Here is a 20747-nt window from a genome sequence, read left to right on the forward strand (position 1 = left end):
GCTAGTGGGAAGCAGCCGCATAGCACAGGGAGATCAGCTTGGTGCTTTGTGACCACCTAGAGGGGTGGGATAGGGAGGGTGGGAGGGAGGCAGAAGAGCGAGGGGATATGGGGATAGATATATATGTACAGGTGATTCAATTTGTTATAAAGCAGAAACTAACACACCATTGTAAATCAGTTATACTCCAATAAAGATGATTTAAAAAAGAAAAAGAAAAAGCAAACAAAACAAAAAAAGATTATGTAAGATAAACATAGGTGAGAAGGAGAGGAGGAGAAGATAGAACAAAGATACTTTTTGGAAATTAGGATCCAAGAATGAGCTTAATGGAAAATTACATCTTACAAATTTCTAAACTGTTGCTCTATGTGGGTTTCAAACTTATTTTTAAGCTTTTTAGTCCTCAGAATGAAAAAGTCCAGCTTAATCAACTTCATAACTAATGGTGACCACAAAATAAAGCTAAACCAAATTCTGTGGAGAAGTACTGATATTCCTGGTATTAAAAAAGAAAGATTCTGAAGATACAACTCTTCTTACCCAAGCCAAAAAATTTCAGGCTTAACAAAGGAGGTTTGCAAAGAGGAAGAAAGTGGTCTTTTCATTTATTGTCATTTTCTGGATTAGAAAACCAAGAGGTGATGTCTACCTATATTACATTGCAAGCCTCTTTGGTGGGAAGCAAAAGAAAGTGACCTTCCATTGGTCAAATGAAACTGAAGGTGACGCTGTAAATATATAGAAATACTGAGGAGGAAAAAAATTGTCAGATCCCATGGAAAGTGGTACAAGAAACTGAGAATATGTGAGAGAATGACTTTTCTCTGTCACTGAAAAAAATGAGATTGTTTCCTTTGTCCTTGAAAACCTGAATTGGGTCTGTTTCTTAGGGCTCTCTCGTGGGCTTTTGGTGAATCTGTAGCCCTCCCCTTTCTGAAGACCAGCTTTTTCTGCTTCAGTTTTCTAATTCCCTCATGGCTTCGCTTTACATGGCTTCGACTTCAGCTCAGTAACTTCTAATTGGTTCATTCTAGGTGGATCAAATAGTCGTGGGAGGGGAGAGGAATGTGTGTAGCAGAATGGTTTCTGGAAAAAGAGGTGACAATGGGCTGGCAAACAGTCCAAAAGTTTTCTACAATGCATCACCATTCCAAAATTATAGTGTGTGTTTAAAATTCTGATCTCCAACTGAAATCCTACTCAGAGTTTGTGTGCAATCCAGGGAGACCAGAAATTAATTTAGAGGGCCAGAATAAACTGGGGAATCTGAGCAGAGGGAAAAACAATATTTCTTCTGAGTCTTGGTTTGCTGGCATAGCAAACACATTTGTTGATAAAAGACGTTTTTCAAAAAAATGCCAAAAGTAATAAATGGAAAACTCTTCCCAATGTCTCTATTAAGTAACTTTAGCAGTCAAGGGCAGGCAATTTAAGGGATATTTTTCATGAGCCTTAAACTGCCAAAAAAAAATAATAATAAGACCCTTATATAAAGTCAGCATCTAAAGACTGATCCAGGCAGTTAGGGAATATGCTCACCACGTTATAGAAGGAATTTCTTGCTATGAAAGCTTGGTATCTAATTATTCCCCCAATTACATTTTATTTGAAGTGAGAAATGCTTCCTTTTATAATACCATATGAAAGATGTATTTGTTCCAAAATAGAGGCCAGTGTGTAGCACCTATGATTATATGAAATGGTTAATATCTACTAACTGGCTAGTTCAGTTAATGACAAAAACTATTTGATCATTAACAAAATATTATTTTGTAATCAACAATTAACTTTGGGAAAACAGAAAATGTAAAATGGTTAGAATCAGACCTATGTGCCTCTTGATGTGATACAATACAAAGTCCCTAGTACATATATGGTGAATTCTTGCCATTTGAATTGAATTGAATTTGAAAATAATCAGACCTATATATCTTATTGCTAGTTTTCAGGAAATACAGAGGATAAGAGAACCAATTAATCAAACCACCATGAGGAAACAGATACTTCTAGAAGATGGGACATTCTGAGGATAATTGGCCTGGTATTTTTTAACAAGTCAATGTCATGGAAAAAGAAAGTGTGACAGCTGTTGTAGATTATATTACTTTAGAACTCTCACAAATAAATAGAATGTGTAATCCTCATTTAAACAAACGAGCTGTAGAAGACATTTTGGGGACAACTGGAAAAAATGTGAATATAAACCAGGTAGTAGATGATATTAGAAATAATAGTTAATTTTGTTAAGTGTGATAATGATACTGTGGTTATGTGACAGCATGTCCTCTTTAGAGAAGTAAATGGAAGCATTTTGGAATGAACTATCATGAAATCTGTAATTTATTTTGAAATACTTCAGTCAAAGATAGATGAAGAAATATGGCAAAATATTGAACACTGTTAATTCTAGGTTTTGGATAAATGGGTTCATTACACTATTTTCTTTAAGTTTGAAAGTTTTCATAATTAAGAATTTTTTATGAGAATACAAAATTTTATGTTATTAAATCCTAATGAAAAAATCAGGATCAGATAAACAAGAAAAAATTGGGATCAGATAAATGCAGAAACTATGAGTTTCATTTTCATTCTCTCTGTCAATGAACCTATAATTTTCCATAATTTTGAGTAAGATCAAAGGAACATTACAAATAGCTCTGGAGAGTATTCTTTCCTTTCTTCATCAACTTACGATACCTTTTTACTCAAACGGGAAGATATTATGTTGGTTTCCATTTCCATCATCTTCAATTTCCCAAAAGTAGAAGGTAAAAACATGGCAGATATCCTAAAATCCTTTGCAAGAGTCAATGTGCTGTAAACATAGATATGTTATTCTTCTGTTTACTGAAACATTTGAGTACCTCATTGGTGGTTTTACAATTTGAAAATGAGTGAGCATTTTTATTGGAAATCCTGGTTGAATTCATGGATTCTTATTTAGTCTTCTGCAAGAAGCCTTCTAAGACTTGAGTTCAAGGCTTTTCTATCCTGTTATTGTCATAGCTTTCAGGTCAGAGGCTTTGCTTTCCTGATGGCAGTTTGACTGAGTTGCTTAGTTTGTATCATTGGTATCATGTGGGCCATGTGTGTTAGAAAGGAGGTCATCTGGATATTGTCATGTGGCATATTATCTTGATGGAACAGTGGAGTGGCCTTCATGTAGGCTCCTGCAGAGGCCATGAAAGAGAAAGGCTCTTAAACCAAATTAAGATGTACAAATCACACAGTTCACTAAGACAATTTAAAACACACAATGAGAAGCAAGGGGAAAGACATGGGGTAGGTTCACATACTTAGGACAGGGTACCAGTGGCAAAAGGACCACACCACCTGAATCCTAGGTTAGGCAATGGTTTTCTCTCTCTCTCTCTCTCCTGCAACCATCTTCTCTGCTATCAGAGTGGTTATGAGGACCAGACTTGAAGTTCAAGCAAGGAGGACCACAGACAGAAGGGGCCCCAGGCTAATGGCACACATTACTCTACCAGAGAGACACAGGGTAAAGAACACCTGACCACAGCTGTAGCTCACCAACAAACCTGCTGAATAGTCATGGATTTTATCTACATTTTCTGGGTAGAGCACATGTGGGGCCAGAATGGGACTATACTCACCAATGGATGGTTGATTTAGAAAAATGACACAGCTTCCAGCTATATGTAATGAATATGATATGGTCTTTCCATCCCTTTCTAACTCTCAATAGACTCTTGATTTTTTTCAATCATACATTGCATTTATTTTATCTTTAACATATCTTACAGGTTACCAAATTACTATATATTTAATACATCTTCAGAATTCTATGTCTCTCAAGCTATTTGCTTACTCATTATTTGTACTTAACATAGCGTCTAAGTGTTGCTACTATGCTAAAGCTACTAGCTCTACTTGCAATTTACGCTTGACACTTCTAATGAGTTTAAGACATCCTATTTGTTTTACTCTGGGACCACTAGTGGATGAATGAACCCATCTGGACTTAAATTTACACATCTGTAAAATGAAGTGGAGGGCTTCCCTGGTGGTGCGGTGGTTGAGAGTCCGCCTGCCAATGCAGGGGACACGGGTTCGAGCCCTGGTCTGGGAGGATCCCACATGCCGCGGAGCAACTGGGCCCGTGAGCCACAACTACTGAGCCTGCGCGTCTGGAGCCTGTGCTCCGCAACAAGAGAGGCCGCGATAGTGAGAGGCCTGCGCATCGCGATGAAGAGTGGCCCCCGCTTGCCGCAACTAGAGAAAGCCCTCGCACAGAAACGAAGACCCAACACAGCCAAATAAATAAATAAATAAATAAATAAATTTTAAAAAAAATGAAGTGGAGGCAGGAGATCCTGGAGACTCAGCCTTTTTGTCAATGATCCCCCTTGTGCAATTCTCCTTGGGTTAGATAACCTAGAATGTATAAAAGCAAAACAATGAAAAAAATAAGCCTTTGTTTTCCACATTGGTGAATAGGTTGTGAATGTAGAAGGTGTTACATTGATCATTTTACATTGAATAATATTTGTCATTTTACAGTGATGACAATGATGGCAATGATATCTTACACTGTACCAAACTATACTGTTAAAGTGCTTTGAGGTAAATTACATTTGCCGACGACCAAAGTCACCGTGTAAAGTAAATTACAGAAGGTAATGATGCCACTTTACAGACAAGGACATAATCAGGGGAAATGAAATGACATGTGCTAATTTCAGGCCACTCATTGACTGGACCATGTCCTTACAAATAAATATCTTTATTACAAGGGGAGCTAACTCACAGCTATTTCTGTTTTTCTTTAACACATTTATTTTCTGGCTCTGATCCCACATTTACCAAACAAACTTCCAATCTAGAACTTTGTTTTCTATTTGAGTGCTCGGGGTAGTCAGATCAATCTGGATGCCAGGATATTATCCAGACAACTATGTTTCTCAGTCAATATTGCTACAAAGACTCCTAATAAACTATAAGCTCAATGGATACAGGGATCAAATCTGTTGGATTACTATTTTATCCTCAGTGCCTTGCACCATGCTTGGTGCTTTGTTAGTATTAAACAACTGTTGAATGAATGAATTAATAGATTAACTAATGAGTAAAAAGTCAAAACCTGAAAGAGAAGGCTGAATTTCTCCCTTTTAAATGTACCTAGCAAGCCAACATAGAAACTAATTCAGAAACTAAGCTATAGTGGAATGTCTGATGTTTTCTTCCCCTTGGGCTCTGACTCCCTTTTTGCTACCTGCTGGGTTCAGGAGGAATCCAACCTGGTACCCAGACGTAGCTATTCTTGTACCCAGAGGTGGTTATTTCTCTCCAGAACTGATATGTCCTGCCAGGACCTGATTGGCCAGTGATGAGTGACACCTGGCGCCATGAAGACAAAGAAGCTCTTGGAACTCTGAAGTGCGCCAAAGACCCACGCTCCATGCCAAAGGAAAGAGAACATCATGATCTCTCTTTGGAATATTAACTTCCTGCATGGCTACCAAAGCTGTCTGAATAGAACCCAATGCCATAAAAAATTCAGGAATAAAGCTTATTCACTTTTCCACATTTCCCAGGATACATGGTATGGCCAGATCAGGATATAAATTTGATTGTAAAAAACACCATGCTGTCCTCAAAAATCCCTCCACTGACAAAGCGTGTCAGAAATCTGACTGTTCTTTTTGGCAAAAGTTCTCTCCCATGAGACTCCAAATTCTCTCATCTAAATGATCTCAGGCACCTCATTCCTCCAGTTCTCAAGGCTAAATCTTTATACTGAAAATAGCAGAAGCCCTCTCCCTTTATTCCTTCCTCTATTCTCTCCCACCCCCAAATGCCCCACTCAGAACAATAATTTGGGAAATTTGCTTATGCTTTTGATTACTGATCAGTAGCAAAATACAGCAGAAAAATGCTGGCAGGAGTGTAAATTAATACAACTGCTTTGGAAAACTGCTTAGTAGTATCTATTAAAGAGCAAAATTTGCACACTCTGTGACCCATTCATAGGTATATGTATGCATAAAAGAAATGTATACACACATTTATCAAAAGATATATTCAAAGATATTATAATACTTTTTGTAATATCTCCAAACAAGAAAGTACACAAAAGTCCTTCAACAGTAAAAAGAAAAATAAACCATGGTATGTTCAAACAATAGAATATCATAGAGAACAAACTAATTGTTGCCAGTGGAGAGGGGGAAGGGGGGAGGGGCAAGATAGGGGTAGGGGATTAAGAGGTACAAACTACTATGTATAAAATAAATAAGCTACAAGGAAATATTGTACAGCACAGGGAATATAGCCAACATTTTATAATTACTATAAGTGTAGTATAACCTTTAAAAATTGAGAATCACTATGTTGTACACCTGAAACTTACATAATATTGTAGATTATACCTCATTAATAAAATAAAATGTATCTAATATTTTAACAATAAAAAAATAAAAAAACAAAAAATAGAATATTATGTAGCCATGAGAATGAATAACTTACAACTACACACAAAAATGTGGATAATTATCACAAACTGTTGAGTGAAAGAAGCCAGACACAAAAAGAGTGCCTATACTGTATTCTTCCATTTATACAAAGTTAAAAAACAGACAAAACTAATCTGTGTGGTTAGAAGTTAGGATAGCGGGTACCCTTGTGGAGAGGATAGTGACTGGAAGGAACACTTCCAGTCCCTTGGAAGCTTCTAGAATGCTTATGATATTCTATTTCTTTATCTGGGTGCTGATTATACAGATGTGTTCAGTTTGTAAAAAGTTGAGATGTACATTGTAAAAAATTGAGATGTACATTATGATTTATGCACTTTTTTATATGTATAATGTACTTCAATAAAAGGTTTTTTTAAAAGAAAGCCAAAATAAAAAGAAATTTTATTCTGAATGAGAAAACATGGCAGTAAATACACATAGGGTGAACAATAAGTAACACTAAAATGGGTGGAAGTTAAAAAGTGAGAGTCATAACTTTTTATATTTAAATATGAGTTGCCAAATCTTCTATCTTGATAAATGAGAAAATACTTCTTCTACCCCTCCTTATCTGGTACCTCCTTTCCTCTTCTCTATTTATATTCGATGTGAATTTTGTATCAACCATATGAAAATCTTAATGGATTTTTATTAACATTGCTCTGGACAAAAGATACTAGTAGTTGGTTTTCAAATATACACATATACACATTCAAGCACAAACTAAAGAAAAATTGATAAAATCAAAGTTCTACTGAGACTGCCTATTTGTTAATTACTAATTAACTGATCTGATCGAAAGAAAAATGGTGACTGTCAAGTCTCCCCAAGCATTTATCTGTCCCCTTTCTGGAAGGGAAGGATTGAAATGCTAAATCACTCTTTATAAAATACATCATTCTTTCATAAGGAGTAAGAAATCCAACACTAAGTGTAATGACATTTTCTGTCTTTGTGTTTACTTTGCTGCTTTGCCTGATTAATGTTCTAGTAAGAAGAGGAGGGAGAAGTGAGGAGAGCAGCTGATGTAGAAAGGATTAATCAGTCCCAGAAGACTCAGGATTCCAGCGTACTCTAGCTTACTATATATACCGTCTTAGGAAGAATAAGACAATTTTGCCAAAACTTCTGCATGGAAGATTAGAATACCCAAGTGTAACCAAAAGAAGTCAAAGATAGGGCTGGTGCAGTTGAAAGGATTTTCTTAGAGTTTCCTAGTATTGACATGCTTTATTTAACGCAAAAACTGTAAACTCTTAATCTTGAAAAGACCTTAGGGAAAACCGTCCCAATGGCCACATTATACTGTAGGAGAAACAAAGTAGTTTTCTTCAATGCTGAAATCTCCTTTCAGGAGAATGTGTTACCTATGAAAATTAATGTCAAAATCTTTGTGCAGATTTTAACTATGTGGAATATAGTTTCCTGCAAGCTTTCCAAAATCAACAATATATACTGTATTTGTCTTAGGCAAATATCAGCAGTTCTAGTCCACAGACAAAAATAGACTAAGTTATTAGCCTGACCCAAACTAAACACAGTACAGCCGCCTAACACATATTGTGAAAGTGTCCAGATGATTGAAGAAAGAGAGATTGAAATGTACATTGGTTTCCAGGGAACATGGCCATCTACTAGCATTTCTTTGGTCTTATTGAATAGGTTGGTTAATGACACTGTATTTTCTCCTCAGAAGATTCCCACCCCCCCCTCCAAGAAGCCATTTCTTTTTTGTTAGAAAACTTGAGTGATTTCAATATGCCTCACTGGGCAAACCACTCTGGTGGATCTAACAGAATTCTTTTCACCTGGAACAGCACCTTTTGTAGTTGACTCCTCTGATGGGCCCTATTTTCAGTCTCAACCTTAAATGTGGGCCACTGTTCTCTGCCTCTGCTGCAAGAGACAGAAACTACCATCGAAATAAATTATGGCATTGCCACATCATGTACTGACTGTATCATTGTTTATTTAGAAGCTAACCAACTTATCTTCCTGAGGTGGTGTAAGGTGGGGCAAAGTGTGTGGGATTTGAAGTCAGAGGATCGGGATTGAAACCTGGCTGAGATGCTTATTTATTTAATTTCTTTAAATGTACAATGAGGAATGTTATCAATAATTCCAACAGCACAGAGTATCTGTAAGGATTCAGTTATAACTATAGGGAGAAAGTTTTGTATATATGAAAGCAGAAGACACCAGCCTCTGGGTTCACCTGAAACCCTTCCTGAGTTTGGTTCCCACCTAAAGCGCCTGAGGCTCCCTGCTTCTCTGCCTGAGCGCTTTCTCTGGATCTACGGGAGCTTGCTTGGGTGTACACAGATATAACAGGATGATGCAGAAAGTTGATGCCGCTCAGGACAACCCTCAGACAACTGAGGATCAGAGTTGGTAGAGAAATGCCCAAGATTCTGGAGTATATTTCATTTAGTTTCCTAGAGGGTACCCAGCAGGATTGAGCCCCAGTAACCATAGCAACCTGTTCTTTAACATGCCCTCTGTTGACTTTTCTCCTCCCATGTCTCACTTTCTCCGTTTCCTCGCTTATGCGGCCTTGGATCACCTCCCAAATAAAATACATCTCAAGGTTGGCTTTGGGTGGGGAGTGGGGATGGGACATATCAAGAGAGTGGTAGTGGTTCTTGAATTGCTGGGTGAATTCACTCCTCCACGTCCCTACCCCCAACCTCTCCAAACCAAAGGGAAAATCTTTCCCAGCTTCTATTTCTGGGCGAAGGGTATGCTGTTGCTCTGGATTGTCTGAAGGCTCAAAGCCCTGATTCAGCACCTGAGGTGATTCCAGAATCTATCTTTTGACTGCAGCAAGTCTTGAGAGACCAATTGCAGAAATTCACAACCAAGGAATGGGACTTACGATGACTCTTTTATCATTTTGATGAATGTTTTAAATGTACTTTTTTAGGAAGATTATTCATAAGTTGTCCCAATTTTATATTTGTACTAATTAATCACTCATGTATTCAGTTCTTGTGTTTATTCAACGAACATTATAGAGAGTTTCCTATGTGTCAGACACAGTGCTGGGCAGTGATGATACAGCGATAAAGACAGCATACGTGGACCATGTTCTCATGGAACTTAGATTCTAGGAGGAGATACAGACAATAAGCTACCCATTAGATAATCTACTTTTTAATTTTAATTGTGATAAGTGCCATGAAAGATAATATATCAATTTGATTGCGCTTCTGAACTTCTAGAGACCAAACACTATGCAAACCAACAAAACAGAATTACTGATGTATTCTTAGCCTTCATGAAGTGGTCACCATACCTTTACCTATATAGTTTTATTTCCCTCTTTGTCTAACAGTGGAAGAATATAGTGCTGCATGTTTCTGTTTTGTTTCTCTTAACAGCACAATGACTGTCAATGCTATTAACTGGTTCCAAGAAGCTTTTACTGCTGTCTATAGTGGCAGAATGAATTATTGATGGGGTTAATCTTCTCCCAAATAATTTAGGCCTTCTGCAATTTACAACACTAAGTTTCACAAGTGTGTATTTACTACAAAAACCTCCCCTTTTGGCTTTCATAAAAGCTGTAGGAGACATTTGTTACGTTGTCCTGTCACCCTATGTAGTGTTAAATATAATAGCGATGGTTTAATGTCATAAAACATAGCGAGGAAGACTGCTGAGACTTGAGTATAATCAATTTATTCCAATTCTAGTTTAGGTGAAAATTTATTGCTAGATTGCCTTTTTAAGAGCTGCTTTGGTTATTTAATATTGATCTCAAAATGATTAAGAAGTAGAACGCTATTGATCTTTAAACAACAACAAAAAAAGTCCTTGTAATGAGAGTAAGAACGAGATTGCAAAATTTTTAGGTTCTATTACAGAAGTAGATTTTAATAGTCCCCATTAGCTGCTAGAGTTGCATTCGCAAGCTACATAGTTCTTTTGCTTAGGTTGGAAATTCTTATAAGGGAAAAAGTTCAGTTTATTAACTGTGGAATGAAAGACATGTATATAAATGTTGATATTTTTGAAGAGCATGTAATACAACTAGATTTGACTATGACCACCAATGATTTAGATCTAATATCACTAACTCATCACTAAATCTTAGAAAACTCCTGTGGAGGAGGGGGTCGGGGGAGGCATACAATGATTCTTCTTAGTCCATGCTTCCTGAATTATTTTCTGATTGTGCCCATGAGCTGGAGTGATCCATATAGCTCTCCTGATGTTTTAAAGACATTTCCTATTACTTGGGGAGAAATATCAAAGAAGAACTCACTGTGACATCTTGTTGATTCAGGTTAAAAAAAAAATCCCTAAATTTTCTAGATAACTGAAATTTATTCCATTCATAAAACAATTAGTCTGTTTTAGATTAAAACCTTACCAGAAATTTCCTTGCCTTTCTTTCCTCAAAGAAGTAGGTTTCTCGGGATCATTTCTGACTTCTCTGCTCTATTTCAGAAAGAGGTCTTCTTCGTAAGGAGCATGTTTGTACAACATTTTAAGCACCTGTACTTGTCTATTTCCCCTATAAAAGCCTCTTCATTCCATGACTAAGGATTTTTGAATGGGCTATTTTGTTTTATTTTTATTTTCACCTTACATAAACATTGGGTTCACTCTTTAGGAACTAGTATGTGAATGTTTTTCTCATCTCCATTCTTATCTAAAATCCTCCATTCCCCTAGATGTTACTCAGGACCATATTTTTTAACATCCCAGCGCTAGGCAAGTACAGAAATTCTTATCCTTAAGTAGACCCTTAACTTATAACAAATTCCACAACCACCCTAGCAATGAAAATAAAGAAACTAATACAAAAATTGGTCACATCAACTTATAATTCAGTTCCCATTCCTTTGTATGATTTCTGTACCACCTGCTGAATTCTAAAAATAATTTTTTTCAAAGCAGCTGTTGATTCAAAAGAAATCTTTCTTTGCCACACTCTTCTAAATTTCAATACCAGTGATAAAAACCACCAGTAGAAATGCAGTTTTTTAAATTAAAATTCTCACCTTTCCTGAGTTACCCCATCTGTGTACAGGTACATACATCAATGTGCCATTTATACTCAACTTGCTTATCGGGATGGATAACTATAAATAAGGCAAAGATGGAAGCTGACAAATTAAAGTCAAAATTAAATGGCAATTTTATAATAGTAATTTTACTCAATTTCTAATGAGTCTGAATTAAAGCTTCACCTTTCACCTGTGATAAACAGTATTTACAGTTACATCTTTGAGCCCTGTGTTGTATTAGCTATAAGGAGTTTGAAGGAGAAAAGGAAGTGAAGTCTACCAGAAGGTTTGTTTTCTCTCTTCAGAGGACTTTGGTAATGAAATTGGCTATACTCAGTGTTCCAGTTTCAAAGGACAACAGCAGTGGTAATTTCTGCAGTGGCTAATTAAATTTCATCACCAGGTTCTAACATCCTGGCCATCCATTGTTACCAATTCAAAAGATGTGCTTTTTGCTTTCAAAAGGATTTTATTCTTAAATTGGAAAGCAAAGTACATTTGGCTTTAATAAAAAATATCTGAAGAGGTATTTTATTACTTGAGGATTCACACCTTGTTGTCTATCTTTCTGTTATTTATACTTATTAACAAATTCCTGCCGCTCTAAATCCTAGCTACATTCATATGCTCAATATAATTTTATTCCCATTATGTTAAACAAATATTAGCTTAAAATTACAATAGCAATAGTGATGAATACAATTCTAAGTGACTGCTGATCTAATAGTAAATGTTTTCCTTCTTTAAAATTCCCTTCTTCAGGCCTCTTTTTTCAACACCATACACTATAATATGGACCATCTAAAACTTTCCAAGCTAACATGGCATTACACATTTTATTAAGTGGATTCTGATTTAAAGGACATCCTGATAAAGACTGCAGATGAGAGGAATCCTTCACAAAGACAAGAGATTATTTAAATGAATGTTATGATTAGGAAGTACATTGATAAGGACATCAGAATTTGAGAGATAGGAGATTAACAAAACCTACTAAATAAACATCATCCATTTAAAGAGCAGGAAGTTTTATTTTGATTTTAGTGATTATTACAGGGTAAGAATCTAAAAGAGTTGGAAGAGAAGAAATCAAAGAAATCTTCATCTTCATTCTATTGCTTCTCAAGGACATGAGAGATAAGCAGTCTCTGAGGTCCAGGTTGGGAGGAGACATTCATAATTCTCTGAAGCTGCTACTCCCAGAGCCAGTCACCTGGAGAACCTGCAGGTCATTGGCCTCTCTGAGGCAGGCAAGACTAAAACCCACACTTTCCAAAGGTTTTACTCCAGATCACTCTCACTCTTGCTGACTCCCAGCCTCTTTCTTGTGGAAACATTCTCTTTTGTTTGTATGCTTTACTCAAATAAAATGGTTGACAGGAAGTCACGTAGCCTAGGATTCATCATCAATGGGAATGGCAATGATGACCTTGCCTTGGAAACTCAGGTAAGAGTCAGATGCTCTTGAATTTCTGAGAATAATATCTCTCCCTTACATGTGCATGTGTGTGTGTGTGTGTGTCTAACCACAATGACCTCAGAACCAATGGGAGGATGGCAGTGAGAATTTGTGAGAGGAGTGTAGGAGAGTGAGAAAAGACGGCTTCTCAAATAGATGTTGTTGATGCCTTGATGTGACGGAATACTCACATTCCATCAAAGCATTTTAGTGCTGAATTTCCAACTATCAGCACCTGAATTCCTTTGCCCAGGAAAGTTCTCTGGTCTTCAGAGCCTGCTTTGTCCATCTTTGGGACAGGCTTGAAGTGTCCTGGAGTCTTCCCTCACCCATATCACCTGCTAGAGATAGGCCTCAACCAATGATTGACAGGAGTTGGAGTGTAACTACACCAGTTCCTTCATACCTCTGACACTGAAGGTGAGTTACTTGTGAGCTGTCTATTCTAGACTGTCTCCTAGAGTTTGCTAGTGGGCTTATGCTCCAGTTTTGTGAAAGTCCTGACCAATGTGATAGCAAAATAAAATACACAAACAAAGTAACAGACAAAACTTTCCAGAAGGCAGGGGAAAGCTATTATCTGCAGATATATATTGATGCTTCACTTAAGAAAATCAACTGAAAACCTTTAGAATTAAAGAGTTCCATAAAATGTCAGGATAAAGATACACTTGCATACGTATCAGAAAATACTATTGAAGTTAAAAGATGAAATCAATAATAGTATCAATATCATAAAACCCAAAAGGCACAGCTCTACCACGAAAATGCAGAATCTCTATGAGTAAGACTGAACAAGAGAAAATGTTTGAAAAAAAAATACGGCAACATACCATATTGCTGAATGAGAAAATCAAATGCTTTAGAGAGTACATTTCTTACCAAAATCATTTAAAGGTTTAACTCAATCCCAATCAAAATTCATATATTTGTAAATAGGTGCAGTTATTTTAAAGTTTAGCAGGAAGAGTAAATAGGCAAGAACAATTAAAAAATATAAGAATATTATAAAAATTTCAAAATTTACCATAAAGCTACAGTAATCAAGACAATGTGATATTGGCAAAAGGATAGACAGATAGATCAATGGAATAGAATGGAAAGCCTAGAGGCAGACTCTGGGAAAGCCCATAAATATAGTCAACTGACTTTTCAATTGAAAGTTTTATTGAAATAATTATAAATCCACCTGTAGTTATAAGAACTAATACGGAGAGATCCCTTTTACCCTTTACCCAGTTTTTCTCAATGGAAACATTTTACAAAACTATAGCAAAATATCACAACAAGAATACTGACATTAATACAATCTATTAACCTTATTCAGATTTCCCCAGTTTTACTTGTATTCATTTTTGTGTGTGTGTGTATGTATTTAGTTCTTTACAAGTTAATTCCATCTATAAGTTTGTGCATCCACCACTGTAGACAAGATACAGAACAGTTACATCACCAAAGAATCCACAAAAGTTACTCTTCTATAGCTGCAGCCACATCTCCTGCTACCACTCTCCACCTCATTGCTAAACTCTGGCAGCCACTAACCTGTTCACCATTTCTATAACTTTGTCATTTCGAGAATGTCATATAAATGAATTCATACCATATGTCTCTGTGGTTGGCTTTTCCACTCACTCTAATTCTCTGGAGATTCATCCCTGTTGCTGAATGTATCAAGTTGGTTTCCTTTTATTACTGAGTAGTATTCCACGGCATGCATTTACCATAAGTTGTTTAACTATTCACCTGTTGGAAGACATCTAGGCTGATTCCAGTTTTTGCCTACCGTGATTAAAGCTGCTATGAATATTTATGCACAGGATTTTGTGTAAACATAAATTTTAATTTTTCTGGGATAAACGCCCAATAGTGAAATTGCTCTCTTATATTAATTGCATGTTTAGCTTTATAAGAAACTGCCAAATAGTTTTGCAGGTTGTAACATTTTATATTCCCCTCAGCAATGTATGAGGGATCCAGTTTCTTCTTATTCTTGCTAGGATTTGGTGTTGTCTCTATTTTTTATTTTAGCCATTCTGATAGGTATGCAGTGATATCACACTGTACTATCAATTTGCACTTGGATAATTTGGTTAGTTTGGTATTGATTTTCATTGATGGTTAATGATGTGGAACATCTATGTGTTTACTTGCCATCTGTAGTGAAATGTCTCTTCATGTCTTTTGCCCATTTTCTAATTAGATTTTTTGGCTGTTTTTATTGTTGAGTTTTGAGAGTTCTTTATATATTCTAGATACTAGTCCTTTGTTAGATATGTGGTTTTTTGCAAATCTTTTCTCTCAGTCCATAGCTTGTCTTTTCATACTCTTCACATGTGCTTTTGTAGAGCAAAAACTTTTTGTTTTGATGAGGTCCAATTTATCAATTTTTCCTTGCATCAACCGTGCGCTTTTGGTGTCAAGTATAAGAACTCTTTGTCTACCCTTAGAGCCCTAAGATTTATCCTATGTATTTTCTAAAAGTTTTATAGATTTACATTTTACATTTAAGCCCATAATCCAGTTTGGGTTAATTTTTGTAGAAGATATGAGATTTATGTTGAGGTTCATTGTTTTTCTTTGCCTATGGATATTCAATTGCTTACTTTGTTTTTCTCTGTCCGGATTGTTTTAGCTAGTCTAGGGCTTGGTTATCTTCCATATAAATTTTGGAATAAGCTTGTCTATGTCTACATCAAAGTTTGCTGGAATTTTGATAGGCATTGCATTAAACCTATAGATCAGTTTAAGGGAGAGTTGACATCTTAACTACGTTGAGTCTTCTAATCCTAGAACATGGTGTATCTCTCCATTTATTTAGGTCTTATTGGATTTCTTTCATCAGCATCTTGTAATTTTCAACATATAGATCCTATATGTTTTGTTAAATGTATACCTAAGAATTTCATTTTCTTTAAGAGATTGTAAATGGTATTATATTTTTAATTTTGGTTTCCTAATGTTCATTGTGCATATATGGAAATGCCATTGACGTTTGTGTGTCGATATTGTATCCTGCAACCTGACAAACTCACTTATTAGTTCTAGGAGTTCTGTTTTGTTTGTTTGTTTGTTTGTTCTGGTAGATTTCTTTGGATTTCTGCATAGAAAATCATGTCTTCTGCAAACAGAGACAGTTTCTCTTCCTTTCAATCTGTATGTCTTTTATTTATTTTCTTGCCTTATTGCAGTGACTAGAATTCTCAGTACTATGTTGAGTAATAGTGGTAAAAGTGGACATGCTTACCTTTTTCTTGATACTAGGGAAAAAGCAGTGAGTCATTCACCATTAAGCAGGATTTAGCTATAGGTCTTTTGTAGATGCTCTTTATCAAGTTAAGGCAATTCCTCTCTATTACTAAACTGCTGAGAGTTTTTGTCATGAATGGGTGTTGGAGTTTTTCAAATGCTTTTCTGTGTCAATTGATATGATTATTCCTTACCCTGTTGATATGATGGAATACATTGATTTTTTAATGTTGATTCAGCCTTGCATACCTGGAATAAATCATATTTAGTCATGATATCTAACTCTTTTTATATATTGTTCATTTGGCTTGCTAATGTTTTGCTGAGGCTTTGCATCTAAGTTTATGAGAAACATTGGTCTAAAGATACTTTTTTGCATCATCCTAGGCTGGTTTTGGTAGCACAGTAGTGCTGGCCTCATAAAATGAGTTTGAAAATGCTCTCTCGTCTTTTATTTTTAGGAAAAGATCATGTAAAACTGGTGTTAACTTTCATTTAAATGTTCGGGAGAATTGTTCAGTAGAGGCTTCTTTGCCTGGGGATTTTCCTTTCTGGCCCTTTTAAATTATGAATTCATTTTTTAATGGTTATAAGTCTACTCAAATTATCTGTTTCAGTGTTTTGAACTGTAAAGTTAAAGACAAAAGGAACTGTGTCTAAGCACTGTACTCTAGTTAACTTGTTTCTCACAAGGGTATATGTTAATTCTCAAACTGCCTCACATGTCTACTGGAGCTGAACAATAAATAAATGGATAGTGTATGGTGGAAGTCAGGTTTCTCACTGTTGGTGAGAGAAGTAACTAATATGCAAGAGAAGAAGACTAGAATGATCCATGGAGTAATGCATTAGAGTTAGAGACAGCAGTATGAACACATGTTTAAGTATACTACAGATAGAGATGGATAGAGAAAGAAAAAAATTATAGATACGTGTGTACATATGGGTGGGTACACATGCATATATTTTCTAGCTCTGCTGAGAGGGCCTAGAATCAATAATACCCCAGTAGAAACAAGCAAATCCAGAGCCCACATCTTGGTTTCTAAAGACCATTTTTCAATAAAAAGAACCAGAGCTACTTGTAGAAATAGCTGATTCTAGGGCTATGGCAGGGAAATACAAAATGAACCTGGAGCATCTAGTAGTACCAGAAAGCGTGAAGGCATGTCAAAGGGGCACAGGAATCAATCTGGAAGAGTTTCCAATGGCAAGAGCTGGGACAATGAGAAACAATATAAATAATCTAGTTTTGGATTATAACACAAGCTACAAAATAAATATATGTGCAGGAGGGGGAATGGGGGAGGGATGGACTGGGAGCTTGGAGTTAGTAGATGCAAACTATTACATGTAAAATGGATAAATAACAAGGCCCTACTGTATAGCACAGGGAACTATATTCAATATCCTGTGATAAACCATAATGGAAAAGAATATAAAAAAGAACATATATATGTGTATAACTGAATCACTTTGTTGTACAGCAGAAATTAACACAACATGGTAAATCAACTATACTTTAATTTTTAAAAAATAAAGAGAAAAATATATCTGTCTTTACTGATATAAATAAGTAACTGAATAAATAAATAAGTGGTGGAGAAGAGACAAATCGTCCTTACAGAGGAGTTCCAAATATTATTCTGTAGATGCTCTTCACTTTGGGAGGTGATTAATTCTTCTTATACTTTACTCTCCCTCCATCACTGAGCGTGGCTTAGTCTTACTGACTCACTTCCAAAAAACAGAGTATGGGGAGACCTTCAAGATGGGGGAGGAGTAAGATGTGGAGATGACTTTCCTCCCCACAAATACATCAGCGATACATCTACATGTGGAACAACTCCTACAGAACACCTACTGAACACTGGCAAAAGACCTCAGACTTCCCAAAAGGCAAGAAACTCCCCACGTACCTGGGTAGGGCAAAAGAAAAAAGAAAAAACAGAGAGAAAGGAATAGGGATGGGACCTGCACCTCTGGGAGGGAGCTGTGAAGGAGGAAAAGTTTCCACACACTAGGGAGCCCCTTTGGCGGAGACGGGGGGTGGCGGGGGAGGAAGCTTCGGCGCCATGGAGGAGAGCGCAGCAACAGGGATGTAGAGGGCAAAGCGGAGAGATTACCACACAGGATTGGTGCCAACCAGCACTCACCAGCCGGAGAGGCTTGTCTGCTCACCCGCCGGGGCGGGTGGGGGCTGGGAGCTGAGGCTCGGGCTTCGGAGGTCGGATCCCAGGGAGAGGACTGGGGTTGGCTGTGTGAACACAGCCTGAAGGGGGCTAGTGCGCCACGGCTAGTCGGGAGGGAGTCCGGGAAAAGTCTGGACCTGCCTAAGAGGCAAGAGACCACTGTTTCGGGGTGCACAAGGAGAGGGGATTCAGAGCACCACCAAAATGAGCTCCAGAGACGGGCGCGAGCCACGGCTATCATCGCGGACACCAGAGACGGGCATGAAATGCTAAGTCTGCTGCTGCTGCCACCAAGAAGCCTGTGTGCGAGCACAGGTCACTATCCACACCTCCCCTCCAGGGAGCCAGTGCAGCCCACCACTGCCAGGGTCCCGTGATCCAGGAACAACTTCCCCGGGAGAACACACGGCACGCCTCAGGCTGGTGCAATGTCATGCTGGCCTCTGCCGCCGCAGGCTTGCCCAGCATCCGGTACCCTGCCCTCCCCCCGGCCTGAGTGAGCCAGAGCCCCCGAATCAGCTGCTCCTTTAACCCCGTCCTGTCTGGGTGGGGAAACAGACACCCTCAGGCAACCTACATGCAGAGGCGGGGCCAAATCCAAAGCTGAACCCCAGGAGCTACATGAACAAAGAAGAGAAAGGGAAATCTCTCCCAGCAGCCTCAGGAGCAGCAGATTAAATCTCCACAATCAACTTGATGTACCCTGCATCTGTGGAATACCTGAATAGACAACGAATCATACCAAAATTGAGGTGGTGGAGTTTGTGTGATTTTGTCTGTACAGCTTTGCTTTTACCATTTCTCATAGGGTTTTGTCTGTCCATTTTTTTGTATGTTTGTTTGTTCTTAGTATAGTTTTTAGCACTTGTTATCATTGGTGGATTTGTTTTTTGGTTTGGTTGCTCTTTCTTTTTTTATTACTTTTTAACTTTTTTATTTTTAATACTTTTTTATTTTTTATTTTTAAATAATTCTATCATTTTTTATCTTTCTTGCTTTTTTTTCCCCCTTTTCTTCTGAGCTGTGTGGCTGACAGGGTCTTGGTGCTCCAGCCAGGTGTCAGGCCTGTGCCTCTCAGTTGGGAGAGCTGAGTGCAGGACATTGGTCCACCAGAGACTTCCTGGCTGCACGTAATATCAAACGGTAAAAGCTCTCCCAGAGATCTCCATCTCAGTGCTAAGACCCAGCTCCACTCAATGACCAGCAAGCTCCAGTGCTGGACACCCTATGCCAAGCAGCTAGCAAGACAGGAACACAACCTCACCCATTACAGAGAGGCTGCCTAAAATCATAATAAGGTCACAGACAACCCAAAACACACCAGTGGATGCGGTCCTGCCACCAGAAAGATAAGATCCAGCCTCATCCACCAGAACACAGGCACCAGTCCCTTCCACCAGGAAGCCTACACAACCCACTGAACAAACGTGGCCACTGGGGGCAGACACCAAAAATAATGGGAAATATGAGTGTGCAGCCTGCGAAAAGGAGACCGCAAACACAGTAAGTTAAGCAAAATGAGAAGACAGATAAACACACAGCAGATGAAGGAGCAAGGTAAAAACCCACTGGACCAAACAAATGAAGAGGAAATAGGCAGTCTACCTGTAAAGAATTCAGAGTAATGACAGTCAAGATGATCCAAACTCTTGGAAATAGAATGGAGAAAATACAAGAAATGTTTAACCAGCACCTAGAAGAACTAAAGACCAAACATGCAATGATGAACAGCATAATAAATGAAATTAAAAATTCTCTAGAAGGAATAAACAGCAGAATAACTGAGGCAGAAGAAAGGATAAGTGAAGAGGAAGATAAATTAATGGAAATAACTACCACAGAGCACAATAAAGAAAAAAGAATGAAAAGAATTGAGGACAGTCTCAGAGACATCTGGGACAACATTAAACACACCAACATTCAAAATATAGGAGTTCCATAAGAAGAGAAGAAAAAGAAAGGGACTGAGAAAATATGTGAGTTGAAAACTTCCCAAACATGGGAAAGGATATAGTCAATCAAGTCCAAGAAGCACAGAGAGTCCCATACAGGATAAATCCAAGGAGGAACATGCCAAGACACATACTAATCAAACTATGAAAAATTAAATACAAAGAAAAAATATTAAAAGCAGCAAGGGAAAAACAATGAATAAAATACAAGGGAATCCCCATAAGGGTAACAGCTGATCTTTCAGCAAAACCTCTGCAAGCCAGAAGGGAGTGGCAGGACATATTTAAAGTGATGAAAGGGAAAAACCTACAACCAAGATTACTCTACCCAGCAAGGATCTCATTCAGATTTGACGGAGAAATTAAAACCTTTACAGACAAGCAAAAGCTAAGAGAAT

This window comes from Eubalaena glacialis, chromosome X (genome assembly GCF_028564815.1).
Source record: "Eubalaena glacialis isolate mEubGla1 chromosome X, mEubGla1.1.hap2.+ XY, whole genome shotgun sequence".
Taxonomy (NCBI): Eukaryota; Metazoa; Chordata; class Mammalia; order Artiodactyla; family Balaenidae; genus Eubalaena; species Eubalaena glacialis.